At 50.6% G+C, this 22,101-nt stretch overlaps 1 pseudogene; it reads right to left on the bottom strand.

The window, feature by feature from the left end:
- Positions 1-399: 399 nt before the first annotated feature.
- On the bottom strand, positions 400-667 carry LOC119299178 (annotated as a pseudogene).
- Between the last annotated feature and the right edge of the window lie 21,434 nt (positions 668-22,101).

Genomic DNA, 22,101 nt, shown 5'->3' with positions numbered 1-22,101 from the left:
TGATGCTGCGTGGCCAAGGGCGATGTTGTGTGGCCGGCGACGACTGCCACAGAGGAGCTAGGGGTGTGGCTCCTGCTGCGGAGCGTCGACTGCGAGCCGGGCAGCGACGTTGCGATGTACTCCCCGTCCGCTTCCCCGGCTGCTTGCCGCTGCTGAGCTCTCCCGCGTCGGCTCCAGGTGGCCCGCTCCACCCGCGTCCCGCCTCCACACCCCGGCCTTGGGCTAGCTCGCCTCGGCGCCCCCGCTCCAGCCGGCTTGGCCACCCGCGCCGGCCTGCTCCGCTCCCATGCGCCTCAGCGGTCGTGTAAGGGTCTGCCCGCGCCCCCCTTGGCCGTGCATCCGTGCCTGCCGGCTCGCTGTTCCGCCCCGGCTGGCTCCCGCGCGGGCTTCGTTCGCGAGCTACACCCAGAGGCGCTCCATACGCAGGCACTTGCCATCCTCCTTCTCCTCCCTGGTCCGCTTGCCGCTGTTCACCAGCACCCGCGCTCGTCCTTCACGTCGGCGGGGGTGGCCGCCATGGCGCTCGCGTCCCGGACGTAGGCACGCATCGGGCCCTGCTTCTCGCCGACGGCATTGCCGGCTCCACCGGACTCGCCGCCCGGGACGTCCAGCAGGTGCTGCAGCGCCGTCATCAGCGGGGTCTCAGCCCGAACATCCTGCCCTCCATTCTGGCTCGTGGAAAATTTGACTCTAGTAAACCCTATGGGTGTGAGTCACATGGCGATGTGAACTAATCACATGGTGATGTGAACTATTGGTATTAAATCACATGGCGATGTGATCTAGATTATTGACTCTAGTACAAGTGGTTAACTGAAGGAAATATGCCCTAGAGGCAATATAAAGTTATTATTGATTTCCTTATTTCATGATAAATGTTTATTATTCATGCTAGAATTGTAATAACCGGAAACTTAGTACATGTGTGAATACATAGACAAAACATAAGTGTCCCTAGTATGCCTCTACTTGACTAGCTCGTTTATCAAAGATGGTTATGTTTCCTAACCATAGACATGTGTTGTCATTTGATGAACGGGATCACATCATTAGGAGAATGATGTGATGGACACGACCCACTTGTTAGCTTAGCATTATGATCGTTATAGTTTCATAGCTACTGCTTTCTTCATGACTTATACATGTTCCTTAGACTATGAGATTTTGCAACTCCCGAATACCGGAGCAACACTTTGTGTGCTATCAAACATCACAACGTAAATGGGCAATTATAAAGATGCTCTAGAGGTGTCCCCAAAGGTATTTGTTGGGTTTGCATAGATCGAGATTAGGATTTGTCACTCCGTGTTTCGGAGAGGTATCTCTGGGCCCTCTTGCTAATGCACATCACTATAAGCCTTGCAAGCAATGTGACTTTTGAGTTAGTTGTGGGTTATGCATTACGGAACGAGTAAAGAGACTTGCCGGTAACGAGATTGAACTAGGTATGGGGATACCGACGATCAAATCTCAGGCAAGTAACATACCGATGACAAAGGGAACAATGTATGTTGTTATAAGGTTCGACCGATAAAGATCTTCGTAGAATATGTAGGAACCAATATGGGCATCCAGGTTCCGCTATTGGTTATTGACCTGAGAGATGTCTTGGTCGTGTCTACATAGTTCTCGAACCCGTAGGGTCCACATGCTTAACGTTCGTTGATAATATAGTATTATATGAGTTATGTATGTTGGTGACCGAATGTTATTCAGAGTCCTGGATGAGATCGCGGACATGACGAGGAGCTCTGGAGGTAAAGATTGATATATGGGATGATATGGTTCGGCCAAGGGGTGAAGCCCACGAGGCTTTAGGTCGGTGCAAAAGGAGTTTTGCGGAGGCCAGGGGGCCAAACGTCGGAGACCCTTGCGTCTGGCCCTGGGCCAGACGCCGAGGCCCATGGCGCCTGGGCCAAATGCCAAGGATTGTGGCGTTTGGTACTGGAGTCCGAGTGGGACTCTTGCCTTTCGGGCAAAACCGACTTTGAGGAGGCTTTTACTCCATGTTTCGACCCCAGGGCTCAACATATAAATAGAGGGGCAAGGCTAGCACCAAAGACACATCAAGAAACACCAAGCCGTGTGCCCGCAACCCCGTCCCCTCTAGTTTATTCTCCGTCATAGTTTCTGTAGTGCTTAGGCGAAGCCCTGCGGAGATTGTTCTTCACTAACACCATCACCACGCCGTCGTGCTGCTGGAACTCATCAACTACTTCCCCCATCTTGCTGGATCAAGAAGGCAAGGACATCATCAAGCTGAACGTGTTCTGAATGCGGAGGTGTCATACGTTCTATACTTGATCGAGACGGATCGTGAAGGTGTACGATTACATCAACCGCGTTGATAAACTCTTCCGCTTTCGGTCTACGAGGGTACGTAGACACACTCTCCCCTCTCGTTGCTATGCATCTCCTAGATAGATCTTGAGTGATCGTAGGAATTTTTTTGAAATACTGCGTTCCCCAACATCTGGATGGACAGAGGTCACCGGAGGAATAGGCGCACCTCCTTCACTTGAAGGAGGCTGCTTGCCTGATTCCGGAGCCGTATGAGGCTCAATAATAGTATTCGGCTGGGGGCCGAATTGGATATGGCCCCCATCGCTAGTCTCCAGGGGGGACTGCTCCCCCATGTGTCTGGCGGCCAAGGTATCACCCTCTGGCGCCACCTTGACGGGGTCTTGTACCTCTCCTTGGCCTGGGAGGGTCTTTCGGGACACCACTTCGGCGTCGTCCGTGGCCTTGGGGGAGGAGGCCACCGGAAGTGACCCGCTGTCCATTGCATTTGGATCCAGCGAATTCCCTAAAGATGAGGATTGCTGGGGCAGGCGTGAGCCGAACTACAGCACATGATTCAACATATTAAAACCATGAAGTAAAGAAGCCGGATATATATGTGTATAAGTGCCTTTCAGTACTTACGATTCGGCCAGGGGCTTCTCCCTGAGACGCCACTCGGAGCTGCTGTCGGTGTCCAATGCGGAGTCATTTGCAAGGGAGACCCTCCCCTTCTTGGATGCCTCTGCCTCTAGACCCATGGAGGCCACCCTTTTCTTCCTTCCCCCTCAGGGGGAGAATTGCTTTCCTCCTCCTCGTCATCCTCGGCGGGGGAGGAGTAGGTTTCGGCGTCTTCAGGCGTTACATTCGAAGTGCCTTTATGACGAAGGCCGCTTCTGAACGCCTGGCCCTTCTTCTTGGCCTTCTTCTCCGGCGCCTGGTAGGGCGCCGTGACCAACATCTTCGTTAGAAGTGGGGTAGCTGGGTTTTCGGGCAATGGAGCCGGACACTGGATCCGCTCTGCCTTCTTTGTCCAGCCCTGAAAGGACAAATGGGGAAGCATAGATGTCTTCCTTGAATGTACAGGTGGAGGATACACCTTGAAATTTGAAGAACTTACCAGACTGGTTGGATGAGTCAGGTTGTAGCCGCGGTCCCTGGTTGTCTTTGACCACGTCTCATTAGCCTTGAAAAGTACCTTCCAGATGCCTTCATGCGTAGCGCCAAAGAACTGTTGCAAGGTCTGGTGCTTGGCCGGATCAAACTCCCATAAATGGCAGGTCCGTCTTGGCGAGGAAGGATCTGGCGAAAAAGCATCACCTGGATCACATCGACAAGCTTGATGTTCTTGTCAACCATACTCTTAATGTGCATCTGCAGCACTAACACCTCATCCGACGATGCCCAGTCCAGGCCCTTTTTTAGCCAGTAGGTAAGCCGCATTGGGGCCCCGGACTTGAATTCGGGGACCGCGGACCAGGTGGCATAACGGGGATCTGTGACGTAGAACCACTGCTGTTGCCACCCTTTGACGGTCCCCATGAAGGTGCCTTTGGGCCATGTGATGTTGGACAGCTTGTTCACCATAGCGCCTCCGCACTCTGCGTGTTGACTGTCCACCACCTTCGGCTTCACATTGAAGATCTTGAGCCAAAATTCGAAGTGGGGTGGGATGCAGAGGAAGGCCTCGCACACGACAATGAATGCCGAGATGTTGAGGAAAGAATTTGGAAACCCTAACCCGCGGGCGAAGTGGGGAATGAATACTACCCTCTCATGGAACTCTGGGGTGGGGACGATCTGCCCCTTGGCCGGAAGCCGGTCGGCGATTTCCTAGGCCAAGTACCCCGCCTCCCGGAGCTTCATGATGTCCTTCTCCATGATGGAGGAGGCCATCCACTTGCCCTGCGCTCCAGATCCGAACATGGTCGGAGTGCTTTTTGAGGCGGAAAGGATGGAAGCTTGGGCGTTGGAGCTCGAGAGCGGATGGGCAGAGAGGAAGAAGGCGTGGGTGAAAGAGTGGATCCTTATCCTCTTATAAAGGCAGTGAATATAAACCGCCTCCCCACTCGCCTTGAAACTCGCCTATTCCCCAAGGGTCGTCCGGGCGGCGCGGTTGGATTACCCACGCCCGTATTAATGAGAATCCTGCGATAAGGGGGACACGATCTCTGCTTCGACAAGATGTGCCAATGAAAACTGCATCTTGAAATATGGAGCGGGAGGCTAAAAAACGGTTCGAAATGATGACTAGGCAGGGACGTAATGTCTCGCTGCAAAAGTTGTCAGCAGATGGGACTTGTTTAATATTATATTCTTTGCGGCTACATGTGGTGCTTGTTTTAGAGAGCCGGACACTTTTTCTGTGTTCGAGGACTGCTTTGAAGTATTCGGAGGAGGAACCCGCTTTGCAATGCCGAAGACAATCTGAGCCCGGACACATCGTCATTGAAGCCTGGTTCAGGGGCTACTGAGGGATTCCTAGATTAAGGGGTCCTCGGGCGTCCGGGTTATGTGACGTGGGCCAGACTAGTGGGCCATGAAGATACAAGACAGAAGACTTCATCCAGTGTCCGGATGGGACTCTCCTTGGCGTGGAAGGCAAGCTCGGTGTTCGGATATGAAGATTCCTTCCTCTGTAAACCGACCTTGTACAAACCCTAGGCCCCTCCGGTGTCTATATAAATCAGAGGGTTTAGTCCGTAGAGGCAATCAGAATCATAATCATACAGGCTAGACTTCTAGGGTTTAGCCATTACGATCTCGAGGTAGATCAACTCCGGTACCCCATATTCATCCATGATAATCAAGCAGGAAGTAGGGTATTACCTCCATCAAGAGGGCCCGAACCTGGGTAAACATCATGTCCCTGTCTCCTGTTACCTTCGTTCCTCAGACGTACAGTTCCGGACCCCCGACCCGAGATCCGCCGGTTTTGACATGGGCAGCGCCCGACGGCCCAAACGCAGGCACCGGCTCCAAGCCAACCCTAGCCTCCATCGTGGCAGAACCAACCGTCTCCGCCTCCGTGCCCGGCGCTACCACCAACACCACCAACCGGACGGACTCTGGCCCGCGCACCGCCTCGGTCGTGCATCCGCGCCCGCCGGCTCGCTGTTCCTCCCCGGCTGGCTCCCGCACGGGCTTCGTCCGCGAGCTGCACCCAGATGCACCTAGAGGCGCTCCATCCGCAGGCACTTGGCGTCCTCCTTCTCCTCCCTGGTCCGCTCGCTGCTGTTCACCAGCACCCGCGCTCGTCCTTCATGTCGGCGGGGGTGGCCACCATGGCGCGCGCGTCCCGGACGCAGGCGCGCATCGGGCCCTACTTCTCGCCGACGACATTGCCGGCTCCGCCGGATTTGCCATCCGGGACGTCCAACAGGTGCTGCAGCGCCGTCATCAGCGGGGTCTCCAGCCCGAACATCCTGCCCTCCATTCTGGCTCGCGGCAAATTTGACAATTTTGACATGTGGATGAAATCATTTCACAAAATGAACTGCTCCTAAATTTTTTTCCACTCAGGTGACCTTTTTGAGTGGCGCCCGACACGAAGGCGCCACACTACACTATGGAGCGCCTGACTGACAGGCGCTGCACGTCTAGCCAACGTCACACCCGGGTGATCTGAAAATTACTAAGTCAGTGTGCAGTGTAGCGCCTAGCGTCTAGGCGTTGCACTAGTGGTTGCTTCTTTTCGTAGTGGTAAATAATGCAACCACTAGTGAAGCAACCACTAGTGCAATGCCTAGAGGCTAGGTGCTGCACATTAACTTAGTAATTTTTTAGGCAGTCCGGGGTGCGACGTTGGGCAGGCGTGTATCGTCTGTCAGTCAGGCGTTGCATAGTGTAGTGTGGCGTCTTCGTGTTGGGCGCCACTCAAAAAGATCACCTGAGTGATTTTTTTAGGAACGGTTCATTTTATGAAATGATTTCATCCGCATATCAAAATTATCAAATTTGCCCTCGCTCGTTGATCGATCTCCTCGGTGTTATGCCTCCTGGGGGCGCAAACGAGTGGGGATGCTCTAAGGGATCTGCTGAGGTTGATCTGTAGAAGTGGCCTAGATTTATTATTGTCATTATTGTTATTGTTATTATTATTATTATTATTTATTTTTTAGATTGATGGCCGCTTTCGATGATGACCATTACGGCTACGACTGGGACACAGATTCCTTATTCATACTCCCACCGTTCGCAAATATAGTATAAGTCTTGGACGGGTCTAGCCAGCGGCCGGCTACTCGCTGGCCTTTGCGAGCGGCCGGCCCCTACATGAGGAGATTTTTCTTCGCGACCATCACCGTATTTCCACTCCTATATACAAACGCGCACCACACCCGCAGTTATTCTCGGCCCGCTCCCCTCTCCTCACGCTCTGCTCTCTATCTGGCTCGTGGAGATGGCGGCAAAGGAGGCGACAACGAATGTGGTGGAGGAGCTCACGAGGGTGTACTGGGAGCTGCAGCCACGGCCGGCAGTGGATGAAGTGGAGGCGGCGGCGACAGTGCTAGCCTCGACCAACACGCAGGAGGAGGCACGCCTGGCGAACGTCACGCGGGAGGAGGCAGCGCGGCTGCGTGAGGCGGAGGGGGTGCCTGGGGAGCTCCTCGCCGTGCTGCGCGAGGCCAGGCGCGCTGTGGTGCGGCTGCGCACGCTGCAGCAGCGGAAGGACGCCGCACACGTCGTCGAGCTCAAGAGGCAGTTCAAGGTGCTCGACGGCCTCATCCAAAGGGCATCGCAGGTCGTGTCCCCTTCTGGCGAAGGTAGCAATGGCAGTGGTGCGGAGACGGAGGAGGTCGTGGAGGAGATGGACGCTAGGCGTAATGACGTCATGGCGGTGGCTGCCGCGGTTGGGGAGATAGAGCGCGCAAACAGGGGTGTCGGCTTCAGCTTGAACACCAAGGCCGTCTTGTCTCTGCTTCGCAATGGTTCTACAGGTGATTTTTTTGCCTTTACTTTCATGATTTGGCTTTCCGTTGGTTCTGTTAGGATCACGATTGTACCTATTACTGGACCGGTGTTGTTTCCTTGGAGCTGTGTGGATTTTGTTCCACGTTCATGTTAATTGTTGGAATCAGGAAATCTAGTTCCATGTTCATGCTAATTGTTGGGACTATGCAGACTAGATTGTGCAACTTTGTGGTCGTGCATGTGCGACTATGCGGATGGGAGTGTACAACTTCGCGGTCGGGCGTGAGCACCTCCCACAACAAAATCATGTGTGACTGTGCCGATGAGAGTGTGCAATTCTATGACCATGCATGTGCGGATATGCGGACGAGACTGTGCTACTCTTCGGCCGCGCGTGAGCACCTCCCATAACAAATTCATGCGGGACTATGCCTATGAGAGTGTGCAACTCCGCAGCTAGGCGTGAGCACCTCCCACAACAATTCACGTGCGATTATGCGGACGAGATTGTGCAATCTTGTGGTCAGAAATGTGTGACTATGCCGATGAGAGTGTGCAACTCCCTGACCAGGCGTGAGCACCTCCCGCGGCAATTCATGTGCGACCATGTGGACGAGATTGTGCAACTCTGAGGTCAGGCATGTGCGACTATGCCGACGAGAATGTGCAACTCCCCGGCCAGGCGTGAGCACCTCCCGCGGCAATTCATGTGCACCCATGCAGACGAGATTGTGCAACTCTGTGGTCAGGCATGTACGACTATGACTACGAGAGTGTGCAACTCCCCAGTCGGGCTTGAGCACCTTCCGCGGCAACTCATGCGACCGTGAGGACGGGATTGTGCAACTCTGTGATCAGGCATGTGCGACTATGCCTACGAGAGTGTGCAACTCCCCGGCCGGGCATGAGCACGTCTGCAACAATTCATGTGCGACCATGCAGACGAGATTGTGCAACTCTGTGGTCAAACATGTGCGATTATGCCGATGAGAGTGTGCAACTCCCCGGCCGGGCATGAACACCTCCCACGACAATTCATGTGTGACCCTGCAGACGAGATTGTGCAACTTTATGGTCAGGTATGTGCGACTATGACTACGAAAGTGTGCAACTCCCTGGCCGGGCGTGAGCACCGTCCGCGGCAATTCATGTGCAACCATGCGGACATGATTGTGCAACTCTATGGTCAGGCATGTGCGCCTATGCCTACAAGAGTTGTCGGGGGTTTGGTGTGACATATGCCAACAGATGGCTTATCATGGTGGGGGCGAGTAGAATGTCGCCGGTGCCTGGAAACGGGCTGAGGAGAAGGCATGCACGCCGGCGAATCTTACCCAGCTTCAGGGCTCTCCGGGGAGATAATACTCCTACTGCTGCTCTGCGGGGTCTCCGCATGGTCACTATGGCAAAGTGTTTACATGGTTGCTCCTTGAGCTGTTTCTTGGAGGTAGGAGAGGGCAAGGCTAGCTCTCTCCCTTCTATATGATCTGGCCTAGAGCTAATGGGTTCCAACCCTTTGCTTGGGTGCCCTGGGGGGTTTATATAGGCCTACCCCCCAGGGGTACAATGGTAATCTGGCTGGACGTGGGCCCAGCCGTCAGTGCCCCTGGCCTCCGTCTTCTGTACCGACCGCTGGGGCCCGCCGACTGGCCTGGTACGGAGCCGACAGGTCGCGTCCTCCGCGGGTGGGTCTTGCCGGCTGCCGATTACTGTAGTCGTGCTTCTGATGACGCGGGCTTGATCATGAGGTCATGGCAACAGCCCCGCCGCCCGGCGGGCGATCACTGTCGCCACTCCCCATCACATCTTGATTAATGGCGTGTGGGCCCCGGGGGAGGGCTCGGCCGACTTCCCCGGGCCGACTCCCGACGGGTCCGACTGGTGTTCCTCTTGCCGTCTCCTGGGGTCTCACCGACTGGTGGGACCTGCCGCCTCTAGGCCGTACAGACAAGCCGTCGTGGGTGCAAGATTCGGTCCTGCGGTGCTGATGTCAGGGCTGGTAGGGCAACAGTGCCACGCCGCACGGAGATCTTCCGGGGTACGGCATGCTGTAGCCATGCCTGCCCTTGGTAAGGGGCAGGAGCGGGCTTCATTATTGCCACTCCCCCGCCCTGTCCCACTTGATGAGGTCGTGGGGGTGTTGGAGTCGCAGGCCGACTCCCCAAAGCCAACTTCTCTGGAAGTCGTCAGTCAGGAGTCGGCTCTCCCTGAAGTCGTCCCTGGGACTCGGCTGTGAGTGGTCAGTCGGCCACCTTTGCCGTTGGCTTCTTGAAGGTGACTCTTCGTCCTGGGGTCTTGAGGGGCGTAGCCTGCCCCGATGTCTTGAAAGGTTCTGGGGCTTGGGTCGGCCTACCCGTGGGCCATTACTCCGACAGTAGTCCCCGGAGCTGGTGAGGCACCGCGGACGATCGGCCGAGAAGCCTCAGCAGTTTCTCTTTCTGGGTGCTCAACACATGGTCTTTGATTGACTTCTGCCGGGCCGACTAGGAGGAGTCGGACTCGCTCGATTCGTACTCGCTTAATTCTGACTCGCACAATATTTCGAACGTCGCGACGGGATCCAAGCGGCGTGCTAGCTAAGCCTCTAGGCCGCCGCCCATTCTAGGCCTGTCACGTGACTGGGCCGTCCTGCCAGCCTACGCGCGCGACGGGACAGGCCCATAGGCGGGGCCCGCCACTACCGCGCCTCGGCACCCGAGCTGATCCGCTGCGGCCCCGGCGAATGGTTGGGATTCCTGTGGAGTTACTGCGTGCAGTAACTTTATCGTGGAACGTGGGGGTCGTGGGGCCGTGGGCGCAGTAAATCCCCACGACACCCCCTCGACTTCGCAGCCCACAGGGCTATAAGTAGGGGGAAGAGGGGGGCACGCGCGCCCCTCCTTCCCACTAGTCCTCGTTCTCTTCCTTCTCACTGCTCCTCGCTCTCCTCCACCTTCTTCTGCTTCGCTCCGCCGCGCACCCAAGCTCTGGCGAACACCGCGGCGACAGCTCGCGATGAGTTCTTCCTCCGCCGCCGCGCCTCCCCCGGTGCGCTCCGGCACTTGGGACGGTTCCGAAGTCCACGACGACCACATTTAGTTCCTTCGCCGGACTCGTCGGCTCCCCAGCGAGGATCACGTGCGGGTGCGCCTCGCGCCGAAGAGGGAGATTTCCCCCGCGCCGTAGGAGGGCGAGCGGGTCATCTTCCGCTCGCACTGCCTACGCAGGTTGGGGCTGCCGGTGAGCAGTTTCTTCCGATCTTTCCTGGAGTTCTACGGCCTCCAGCCGCACCACCTCACCCCAAACACAGTGGTGCTGTTGTCCGCCTTCGTGGCCTTATGCGAAGGCTTCCTCAGAGTCCTCCCCACCCTCGAGCTCTGGGGGGAATTCTTCTTCTCCAAGCTTGGCACCCAGGCCGCGGGCGTGCCGGCTCAATGCGGCGCTTTCATCGCTGTGCGAAGGTCAGGAGCCGACAACCCCTTCTCTTCCATCTTGCTGATAAAGTCGGTGAAGATGTGGCAGAGATCCTACTTTTACGTCAGGAGCGTCTCTACGAGGGGGGCTGGGTCAACTTGCCGGCTTTAGAAGCCGGCCCGCCGGCTGGGCGACTGCCCAACTGGTTGTACCGGGCCAAGTCGCTGACGCCTGCGGGAGCCGATGCCATCACGCGACTCCGAGTGCTGACGCAGTCGGAGGGTTTGACTGGTCCGGACCTGCTGGCCGCCTTCGTGGCGCGCCGAGTTCTCCCACTCCAAGGCCGCGCCCACATGATATGCCAGATGAGTGGGCACCGCGGCCGAGTTCTCCCACTCCAAGGACGCGCCCACATGATATGCCAGATGAGTGGGCACCGCGACCCGAGTCGGATGTGCACCTAGGACATGCCTCACGAAGAGGTGGCCTTCATGGTGAACTACCTCTCGGACAGCAAGCTCCTGGAGGATTGGCGGTTCGGCAAGTAGCCGTACTCCCGCGCCAACCCCCCGCCCGTGGTGAGTCCCCTTTCCTTTCTTTCTTTGGATTGTCTTCTTTCTTGCCGAGTTTTGTTTTGACCAGTCGGCTTTGGTTAGAATTGTTGGAAATATGCCCTAGAGGCAATAATAAATTGATTATTATTATATTTCCTTGTTCATGATAATCATTTATTATCCATGCTAGAATTGTATTGATAGGAAACTCAGATACATGTGTGGATACATAGACAACACCATGTCCCTAGTAAGCCTCTAGTTGACTAGCTCGTTGATCAATAGATGGTTACGGTTTCCTGACCATGGACATTGGATGTCGTTGATGACGGGATCACATCATTAGGAGAATGATGTGATGGACAAGACCCAATCCTAAGCATAGCACAAGATCGTGTAGTTCGCATGCTAAAGCTTTTCTAATGTCAAGTATCATTTCCTCAGACCATGAGATTGTGCAACTCCCAGATACCATAGGAATACTTTGGGTGTGCCAAACGTCACAACGTAACTGGGTGGCTATAAAGGTGCACTACGGGTATCTCCGAAAGTGTCTGTTGGGTTGGCACGAATCGAGACTGGGATTTGTCACTCCGTGTAAACGGAGAGGTATCTCCGGGCCCACTCGGTAGGACATCATCATAATGTGCACAATGTGACCAAAGGAGTTGATCACGGGATGATGTGTTACGGAACGAGTAAAGAGACTTGCCAGTAACGAGATTGAACAAGGTATAGGGATACCGACGATCGAATCTCGGGCAAGTATCGTACCGCTAGACAAAGGGAATTGTATACGGGATTGATCGAATCCTCGACATCGTGGTTCATCCGATGAGATCATCGTGGAACATGTAGGAACCAACATGGGTATCCAGATCCCGCTGTTGGTTATTGACCGGAGAACGTCTCGGTCATGTCTGCATGGTTCCCGAACCCATAGGGTCTACACACTTAAGGTTTGATGACGTTAGGGTTATAAGGAATAGATATACGTGGTTACCGAATGTTGTTCGGAGTCCCGGATGAGATCCCGGACGTCATGAGGAGTTCCGGAATGGTCCGGAGGTAAAGATTTATATATGGGAAGTCCTGTTTTGGTCACTGGAAAAGTTTCGGGTTTTACCGGTAGTGTACCGGGACCACCGGAGGGGTCCGGGGGTCCACCAAGTGGGGCCACCAGCCTCGGAGGGCTGCATGGGCCAAGTGTGGGAGGGGACCAGCCCCAGGTGGGCTGGTGCACCCCCCCACCAAGGCCCAAGGCGCCTCCAAGAGGGAAGGGGGGCTAACCCTAGGGCAGATGGGCCCTAAGGCCCACCCCAGGTGCGCCTCCCCCTCTTCCCCTTGTGGCCGCCACCCAGATGGGATCTGGGGGGCTGCCGCCACCCCTAGGGAGGGAACCCTAGGTGGGGGCACAGCCCCTCCCCTGCCCCTATATATACTTGAGGTTTGGGCTGCCCAAGACACACGAGTTCCTCTCCTCCTTGGCGCAGCCCTACCCCTCTCCCTCCTCGTCTCTTGCGGTGCTTGGCGAAGCCCTGCTGGAGTACCACGCTCCTCCACCACCACCACGCCGTTGTGCTGCTGCTGGATGGAGTCTTCCTCAACCTCTCCCTCTCTCCTTGCTGGATCAAGGCATGGGAGACGTCACCGGGCTGTACGTGTGTTGAACGCGGAGGTGCCGTCCGTTCAGCACTAGGATCATCGGTGATTTGGATCACGACGAGTACGACTCCATTAACCCCGTTCTCTTGAACGCTTCCGCGTAGTGATCTACAAGGGTATGTAGATGCACTCTCCTTTCCTCGTTGCTGGTTTCTCCATAGATAGATCTTGGTGACACGTAGGAAAAATTTGAATTTCTGCTACGTTCCCCAACAGTGGCATCATGAGCTAGGTCTATTGCGTAGATTCTATGCACAAGTAGAACACAAAGTAGTTGCGGGCGTTGATTTTGTTCAATATGCTTACCGTTACTAGTCCAATCTTGTTTCGACGGCATCGTGGGATGAAGCGGCCCGGACCAACCTTACACGTATGCTTACGTGACACCGGTTCCGCCGACTGACATGCACTAGTTGCATAAGGTGGCTGGCGGGTGTCTGTCTCTCCCACTTTAGTCGGAACAGATTCGATGAAAAGGGTCCTTATGAAGGGTAAATAGCAATTGGCATATCACGTTGTGGTTTTGCGTAGGTAAGAAACGTTCTTGCTAGAAACCCATAGCAGCCACGTAAAACAAGCAAACAACAATTAGAGGACGTCTAACTTGTTTTTGTAGGGTATGCTATGTGATGTGATATGGCCAAGAAGAATGTGATGAATGATATGTGATGTATGAGATTGATCATGTTCTTGTAATAGGAATCACGACTTGCATGTCGATGAGTATGACAACCGGCAGGACCCATAGGAGTTGTCTTTATTTATTGTATGACCTGCGTGTCATTGAACAACGCCATGTAATTACTTTACTTTATTGCTAACCGATAGCCATAGTAGTAGAAGTAATAGTTGGCGAGCAACTTCATGGAGACACGATGATGGAGATCATGATGATGGAGATCATGGTGTCATGCCGGTGACAAGATGATCATGGAGCCCCAAGATGGAGATCAAAGGAGCTATACGATATTGGCCATATCATGTCACTATTATTTGATTGCATGTGATGTTTATCATGTTTTTGCATCTTGTTTACTTAGAACGACAATAGTAAATAAGATGATCCCTCATAATAATTTCAAGAAAGTGTTCCCCCTAACTGTGCATCGTTGCGACAATTCGTTGTTTCGAAGCACCACATGATGATCGGGTGTGATAGATTCTAACATTCACATACAACAGGTGTAAGACAGATTTACACACGCGAAACACTTAGGTTGACTTGACGAGCCTAGCATGTACAGACATGGGCTCGGAACACAAGAGACCGAAAGGTCGAGCATGAGTCGTATGGTAGATACGATCAACACAATAAGATGATGACTAGTCCGTCTCACGTGATGATCGGACATGGCCTAGTTGACTCGGATCATGTAATCACTTAGATGACTAGAGGGATGTCTATCTGAGTGGGAGTTCATAAGATGAACTTAATTATCCTGAACATAGTCAAAAGGTCTTCGCAAATTATGTCATGGCTCGCGCTTTAGTTCTACTGTTTAGATATGTTCCTAGATAAAATTTAGTTGAAAGTTGCTAGTAGCAATTATGCGGACTAGGTCCGTAAACTGAGGATTGTCCTCATTGCTTCATAGAAGGCTTATGTCCTTAATGCACCGCTCAGTGTGCTGAACCTCGAACGTCGTCTGTGGATGTTGCGAGCATCTGACATACACATTTTGATAACTACGTGATAGTTCAGTTAAACGGTTTAGAATTGAGGCACCAAAGACGTTTTGAAACGTCGCGAAACATATGAGATGTTTTGAGGGCTGAAATTGGGATTTCAGGCTCATGCCTACGTCAAGAGGTATAAGACCTCCGACGATTTTCTTAGCCCACAAACTAAGGGAGAAAAGGTCAATTGTTGAGCTTGTGCTCAGATTGTCTGAGTACAACAATCATTTGAATCGAGTGGGAGTTGATCTTCCAGATGAGATAGTGATGTTTCTTCGAAGTCATTACCACCAAGCTGCTAGAGCTTCATGATGAACTATAATATATCAGGGACATATATGATGATCCTTGAGATATTCGCGATGTTTGACACCACAAAAGTAGAAATCAAGAAGGAGCATCAATTGTTGATGGTTGGTGAAACCACTAGTTTCAAGAAGGGCAAGGGCAAAAAGGGATACTTCATGAAACGGCAATTCAGCTGCTGCTCTAGTGAAGAAACCCAAGGTTGAACCCAAACCCGAGACTAAGTGCTTCTGTAATAAGGGGAATAGCCACTGGAGCAGAATTACCCTAGATACTTGGTAGATGAGAAGGCTGGCAAGGTCGATAGAAGTATATTGGATGTACATTGTGTTAATGTGTGCTTTACTAGTACTCCTAGTAGCACCATGGTATTAGATAGCGGTTCGGTTGCTAAATGTTAGTAAACTCGAAATAAAAGGCTGCGGAGTAAACGGAGACTAGCTAAAGGTGAGCTGGCAATATGTGTTGGAAGTTTTTCCAAGCTTGATGTGATCAAGCATCGCACGCTCCCTCTACCATCGAGATTGGTGTTTGCGTTGAGCATAGACATGATTGGATTATGTCTATCGCAATACGGTTATTCATTTAAGGAGAATAATGGTTACTCTGTTTATTTGAATAATACCTTCAATGGTCTTGCACCTAAAATGAATGGTTTGTTGAATCTCGATCGTAGTGATACACATGTTCATGCCAAAAGATATAAGATAGTAATGATAGTACCACCTACTTGTGGCACTGCCACGTAAGTCATATTGGTATAAAACGCATGAAGAAGCTCCATGTTGATGGATCTTTGGGCTCACTCGTTTTGAAGAGTTTGAGACATGTGAACCATGTCTATTGGTGTATATGCATGAAGAAACTCCATGCAAATGGACCGTTTGGACTCACTTGGTTTTGAATCACTTGAGACATGCAAATCATACCACATGGGCAAGATGACTGAAAGCCTCGTTTTCAGTAAAATGGAACTAGAAAACAACTTGCTGGAAGTAATACATTTTGATGTGTGCAGTCCAATGAGTGCTGAGGCATGTAGTGGATATCGTTATGTTCTTACTTCACAGATGATTTGAGTAGATGTTGAGTATATTTACTTGATGAATCATGAGTCTGAATTATTGAAAGGTTCAAGTAATTTTAGGGTGAAGTTGAAAGATCGTCATGACAAGAGGATAAAAGATCTATGATATGATCATAGAGATGAATATCTGAATTACGAGTTTGGCACAGAATTAAGACATTGTGGAAATTGTTTCACAACTAATACAGCCTGGAACACCATACTGTGATGGTGTGTCCGAACATCATAACTGCACCCTATTGGATATGATGCATACCATGATGTCTCTTATCGAATTACCATGATAGTTTATGGGTTAGGCATTAGAGACAAGCACATTTACTTTAAATAGAGCACCACGTAATTCCGATGAGATGACACCGTATGAACTATGGTTTAGAGAAACCTAAGCTGTCATTTCTTAAAAGTTTGGGGCTGCGACGATTATGTGAAAAAGTTTCAGGCTGATAAGCTCGAACCCAAAGCGGATAAATGCATCTTCATAGGACACCCAAAACAGTTGGGTATACCTCCTGTCTCAGATCCGAAAGCAATAAAGGATTGTTTCTAGAATCGGGTCCTTTCTCAAGGAAAAGTTTCTCTCGAAAGAATTGAGTGGGAGGATGGTGGAGACTTGATGAGGTTATTGAACCGTCTCTTCAACTAGTGTGTGGCAGGGCACAGGAAGTTGTTCCTATGGTCCCTACACCAATTGAAGTGGAAGCTTATGATATTGATCATGAGACTTTGGATCAAGTCACTCCCAAACCTCTTAGGATGACAAGGATGCGTACTACTTCAGAGTGGTACGTAATCCTGTCTTGGAAGTCATGTTGCTAGACAACAATGAACCTACGAGTTATGGAGAAGCGATGGTGGGCCCGGATTCCGATAAATGGCTCGAGGCCATAAAATCCGAGAGAGGATCCATGTATGAAAACAAAGTGTAGACTTTGGCAGAACGGCTCGATGGTCGTAAGGCTATTGAGTACAGATGGATTTTAAAAGGAAGACGGACAATGATGGTATGCATCACCATTAAGAAAGCTCGACTTGTCATTAAGAATTTTTTTCCGACAAGTTCAAGGAGTTGACTATGATGAGACTTTCTCACTCATAGCGATGCTAAGAGTCTGTTGGGATTATATTAGCGATTACTGCATTGTTTATGAAATCTTGCAGATAGGATGTCAAAAAACATTGTTTTCTCAACGTTTTTCTTGAGGAAAGGTTGTATGTGATACAACCGGAAGGTTTTGTCAATCCTGAAAGATGCTAATAAGTATGCAAAGCTCCGGCAATCCTTCCGAGGACTGGAGTAAGCATCTCGAAGTTGGAATGTACGCTTTGATGAGATGATCAAAGATTTTGGGTTTATACAAAGTTTATGAGAAACTTGTATTTCCAAAGAAGTGAGTGGGAGCACTATAGAATTTCTGATGAGTATATGTTGTTGACATATTGTGGATCAGAAATGATGTAGAATTTCTAGAAAGCATGCAGAGTTATTTGAAAAGTGTTTTTCAATGGAAAGCCTGGATTAAGCTACTTGAACGTTGAGCATCAAGATCTATAAGGATAGATCAAAACGCTTAATGGTACTCTCAAATGAGCACATACCTTGACATGATCTTGAAGGTGTTCAAGATGGATCAGTCAAAGAAGGAGTTCTTGCCTGAGTTGTAAGATGGATCAGTCAAATGAGCACATACCACGGCAGAAGAAATAGAAAGGACGAATGTCGTCCCCTATGCTTTTGTCATAGGCTCTATACGGTATGCCATGCTGAGTACCGCACCTGATGTGTGCCTTGCCACATGTCTGGCAAGAGGGTACAAAGGTGATCCAGGAGTGGATCACTAGATAGCAGTCAAAATTGTCCTTGGAGTAATAAGGACATGTTTCTCGATTATGGAGGTGATAAAGAGTTCGGCGTAAAGGGTTACATCGATGCAAGCTTTAACACCTATCCGAATGACTCTGAGTAGCAAACCGGATACGTATAGTGGAGCAACCATTTGGAATAGCTCCAAGTGGAGCGTGGAAGCAGCATTTATAATATGACCTAGAGATTTGCGAAGTACATACGGATCTGAATGTTGCAGACCCGTTGACTAAAACCTCTCTCACAAGCAAAACATGATCAAACCCAGAACTCGTTGAGTCTTAATCACATGATGATGTGAACTAGTTTAGTGACACTAGTAAACTCTTTGGATGTTGGTCACATGGCGATGTGACCTGTGAGTGTTAATCACATGGCGATGTGAACTAGATTATTGACTCTAGTGCAAGTGGGAGACTGTTGGAAATATGCCCTAGAGGCAATAATAAATTGATTATTATTATATTTCCTTGTTCATGATAATCGTTTATTATCCATGCTAGAATTGTATTGATAGGAAACTCAGATACATGTGTGGATACATAGACAACACCATGTCCCTAGTAAGCCTCTAGTTGACTAGCTCGTTGATCAATAGATGGTTACGGTTTCTTGACCATGGACATTGGATGTCATTGATGAAGGGATCACATCATTAGGAGAATGATGTGATGGACAAGACCCAATCCTAAGCATAGCACAAGATCGTGTAGTTCGCATGCTAAAGCTTTTCTAATGTCATGTATCATTTCCTCAGACCATGAGATTGTGCAACTCCCGGATACCGTAGGAATACTTTGGGTGTGCCAAACGTCACAACGTAATTGGGTGGCTATAAAGGTGCACTATGGGTATCTCCAAAAGTGTCTGTTGGGTTGGCACGAATCGAGACTGGGATTTGTCACTCCGTGTAAACGGAGAGGTATCTCTGGGCCCACTCGGTTGGACATCATCATAATGTGCACAATGTGACCAAAGGAGTTGATCACGGGATGATGTGTTACGGAACGAGTAAAGAGACTTGCCAGTAAAGAGATTGAACAAGGTATCGGGATACCGACGATCGAATCTCGGGCAAGTATCATACCGCTAGACAAAGGGAATTGTATACGGGATTGATCGAATCCTTGACATCGTGGTTCATCCGATGAGATCATCGTGGAACATGTAGGAACCAACATGGGTATCCAGATCCCGCTGTTGGTTATTGACTGGAGAACGTCTTGGTCATGTCTGCATGGTTCCCGAACCCATAGGGTCTACACACTTAAGGTTCGATGACGCTAGGTGTCGTGGTTTTGTCACGACAGATGTCCTAGAGAAAGGACTTAGTCGTGGAGCCATCGCTACGGGTTAGCTTGAAGGGGTTAAAGCGGACACAAGGACGCAAGAGAGTTTATACTAGTTCGGCCCCTTCAATGAAGGTAAAAGCCTACGTCTAGTTGTGATGGAATTGATGGGTGTTTCGATGACTAGGGAGCAAATAAGCTTCGCCTATGTCTTGAGTTGTTGTCTGTTGTTCCTGAACCGCCGCCGGGTCATCCCCTTATATACATGGGTGACGCCCGTCGGTTTATAGAGTCCCAACACCGGCTCATAGATGTGTCCGGTTTGGTCTCTACTTATTCCTTACTTACAATACAAGTTACATATTGACGCCGGTTTACGGCTACTGGCTCAGCCCATTATGGGTCTTGAGCCCTCATCTATCTCCATGGGCTTTAACATGCTTAACTAATGATGAAGTTAATCCGGCCCAGATAGACCGGTTTACGCCCAGTGGTAATATCCCCAACATTAGGCCCCTGATTGATTTGAACAGGTTCATGTCAATCCTTAGCAAAACTTCATCTTCAACGTCTTCTTCTAGTTTGGTGAACCGCCGTGATGTCATCTTCTCTGATTGCTGTAAATCGGCATGATGTCATCTATCCTAAAGAAACCATCCGTGATACCTTCTTGTTTAATAGATCCGTGATAATCGAGGCGACCGCTTTGTTTCCAAACTTGCGGCTCCTTGATTTTCGCGCCTGACCCATGCCCCTTGCTTTATAAATAGGACCGAAGGGTCATTCCTTTTTTTTCCCTTCGTGCCCTTTTGCTTCCTCTTCCTCGCGTCGCCCAGTCTTCGGAGCTCCGCCGCCGCCGTCGACCTCTGCACCAACATTGGCCGCTGCATCACCCTGAACGCACCAGAGCACCGCGGCGACCTTTCGCTTCTTCCTCAGCCCCAGTAAGTCTTCTATCCTTTCCATCATAGATATGTTCTAGGGTTTCCCTGTTCTTCCCATGTTCATCGCTTGCTTCTTGTTCATATGATAGATCCTTAGACGAGTCTGTGTAGCTTCGCTCTGTGTAGCGATAGTTTTTATCCTCTGTTTTCACTATCTGGCATACTAAGAGCATAGATCTTATCCATACCTTTGCTTATTGATTCGGTACTGCTCCTTTAGGGCCTTGAATATTTATCTCCTTTATAAACATGTTCCAGATCCAAAGCTGTAGTATAATCTTGTGAAATCTGTTTTTTGTGTACTTACCCATCTACAGTCTTGACTGTTCAATGCTTAGGTCAGGCGGTTTAACTTTTTGGAAAAAATTTACGAACCGGTATATACCATTAGTCCCCTTGTTGAACTGCCAGATGTTGGTTGCTTCACGAAACTCCGGTTCAGATAATTTTGTCTCCGGTTTAACATTGTCCATACCAACGTATCTTGATCAAATGCATTTTTGAATCGGGATCTTCTACCTTGTAGATTCCATCATGGCCAAGCAAGTGTATGAGTGCAATTGGGTTCCTTCTCGTGTCACAGAGGATCAACTGGACGATTTAGTCCTGATTGGCGCCTTGGGCAGCAAAGATACCATCCATTGGAGGGCTCCTGGCAAAGAATGCCCCCCACACCTCGAGAAGGAGAGGTTGTTGTTTTCGTAGATCACCTAGCCCGGGGCTTTAAACCGCCCGGTTCTAAATTTTACCGGGATGTTTTAGCCGACTTTCAACTCCATCTGCAAGACACTGGCCCCAACTCTGTTACCAATATGTGCCACTTCCAAGTACTCTGTGAGGTGTTCTTTCAAGAGGAGCCCACAATGGAATTATTCAGAGATCTTTTCCATCTAAACCGCCGTACCGAGTTTACTGATGGCTCTAATACGGAGTTGGGTGGCATGGCAATTCAGAAAAGGAAAGAGGTCACATACCCTCACACCAAGCTGCACAGTCACCCCAAGGAGTGGAATCAGACATGGTTCTACTGCAAAGACACCTCCCCTGCTGGTGAGAATCCCTTGCCTGGCTTTCGTCCGGAGCGGCTCAGCAATACACACCCTTTTCCTCAGAGATTGACTGCCTAGGAGAGAAGCAAATATGCTCCCCAGCTGTCATAGCTCAGAGCCTTTATGGCCAATGGTTTAACCGGTGTTGATCTCGCTCGCTGTTGGATATCATGGAGCATATTGCCCCTTAGTCAGCGCCCCGGTTTGATGTGCGAATATACTGACAATGTTGATGACCCACTGCGACATTCAAAACTCCAACTCTCTGGTGAAGAAATCATAGAGGCTGTGCGCAAGATATTGAATGAACCGGAACATGTCTGCGCTAGAACCGGCCTGCTTCCCTTCTGTGCCACCAACAAACTGCCAGCTGTAAGACTTTAATTTTTCTCTTTGCTGAATCTGTTATTGATATGTCTGGTCATTGTTTGTAATATCAGTGTCTGTATAATCAGGGTGATGATCCGTTTTGGAGCAAAAAGCTGCCGCAGGAGAAACCAGAGAAGGCAGACAAACTGGAAAGAGTAATCCGGCAAAAAACTAAAGCTGTGAAGAAGACTGCCCACAGGAAAAGAACCACTGCATCTTCTGATCCGGCCCCTGATGATCAGGTGGATAATCCGGACGTTGAGGTAGAGCTTGACTCACTTGGTTTATTTTTCATGCGTCTTATTGATGATGATTTTTGTCAGGATGATGCCGAAGCCAGCCACGCGGATGTTGCAGAGGTAATTATTCTCTCTTCTGATTCAGAAACTTTGCCTTCACAAAAAAACCGTCAGGCAAACCGGAAAGTTAAATTTTCTCATCCTCTTGCTTATTTGGATCCTAAACTTCTGATGAAGACTCAACAACACGAGGCTCGCCACACCACCCGGCACAGCGGCCAGGTAGTTACCTCCGCCGGTTTACCGAACAGTCCGGTTCGGAAACGTCATTCTGAGGTCTCTAACTCGCCTATCAGTGCTTGTCCTAAAGCGGGCTGCGTTCGTCAACCTCTTAATCCATCTGACTCCGATTACCAGGTTATTTCCCACTCATCTTCTGGCGAGTCATCGGCCACTCAGCTCCCGCCGCTC

Source organism: Triticum dicoccoides, chromosome 5A (genome assembly GCF_002162155.2).
Source record: "Triticum dicoccoides isolate Atlit2015 ecotype Zavitan chromosome 5A, WEW_v2.0, whole genome shotgun sequence".
NCBI classification, from domain to species: domain Eukaryota; kingdom Viridiplantae; phylum Streptophyta; class Magnoliopsida; order Poales; family Poaceae; genus Triticum; species Triticum dicoccoides.
The sequence above is the reverse complement of the archived record's forward strand: the minus strand, read 5'-3'. Positions and strand labels throughout refer to the sequence as shown.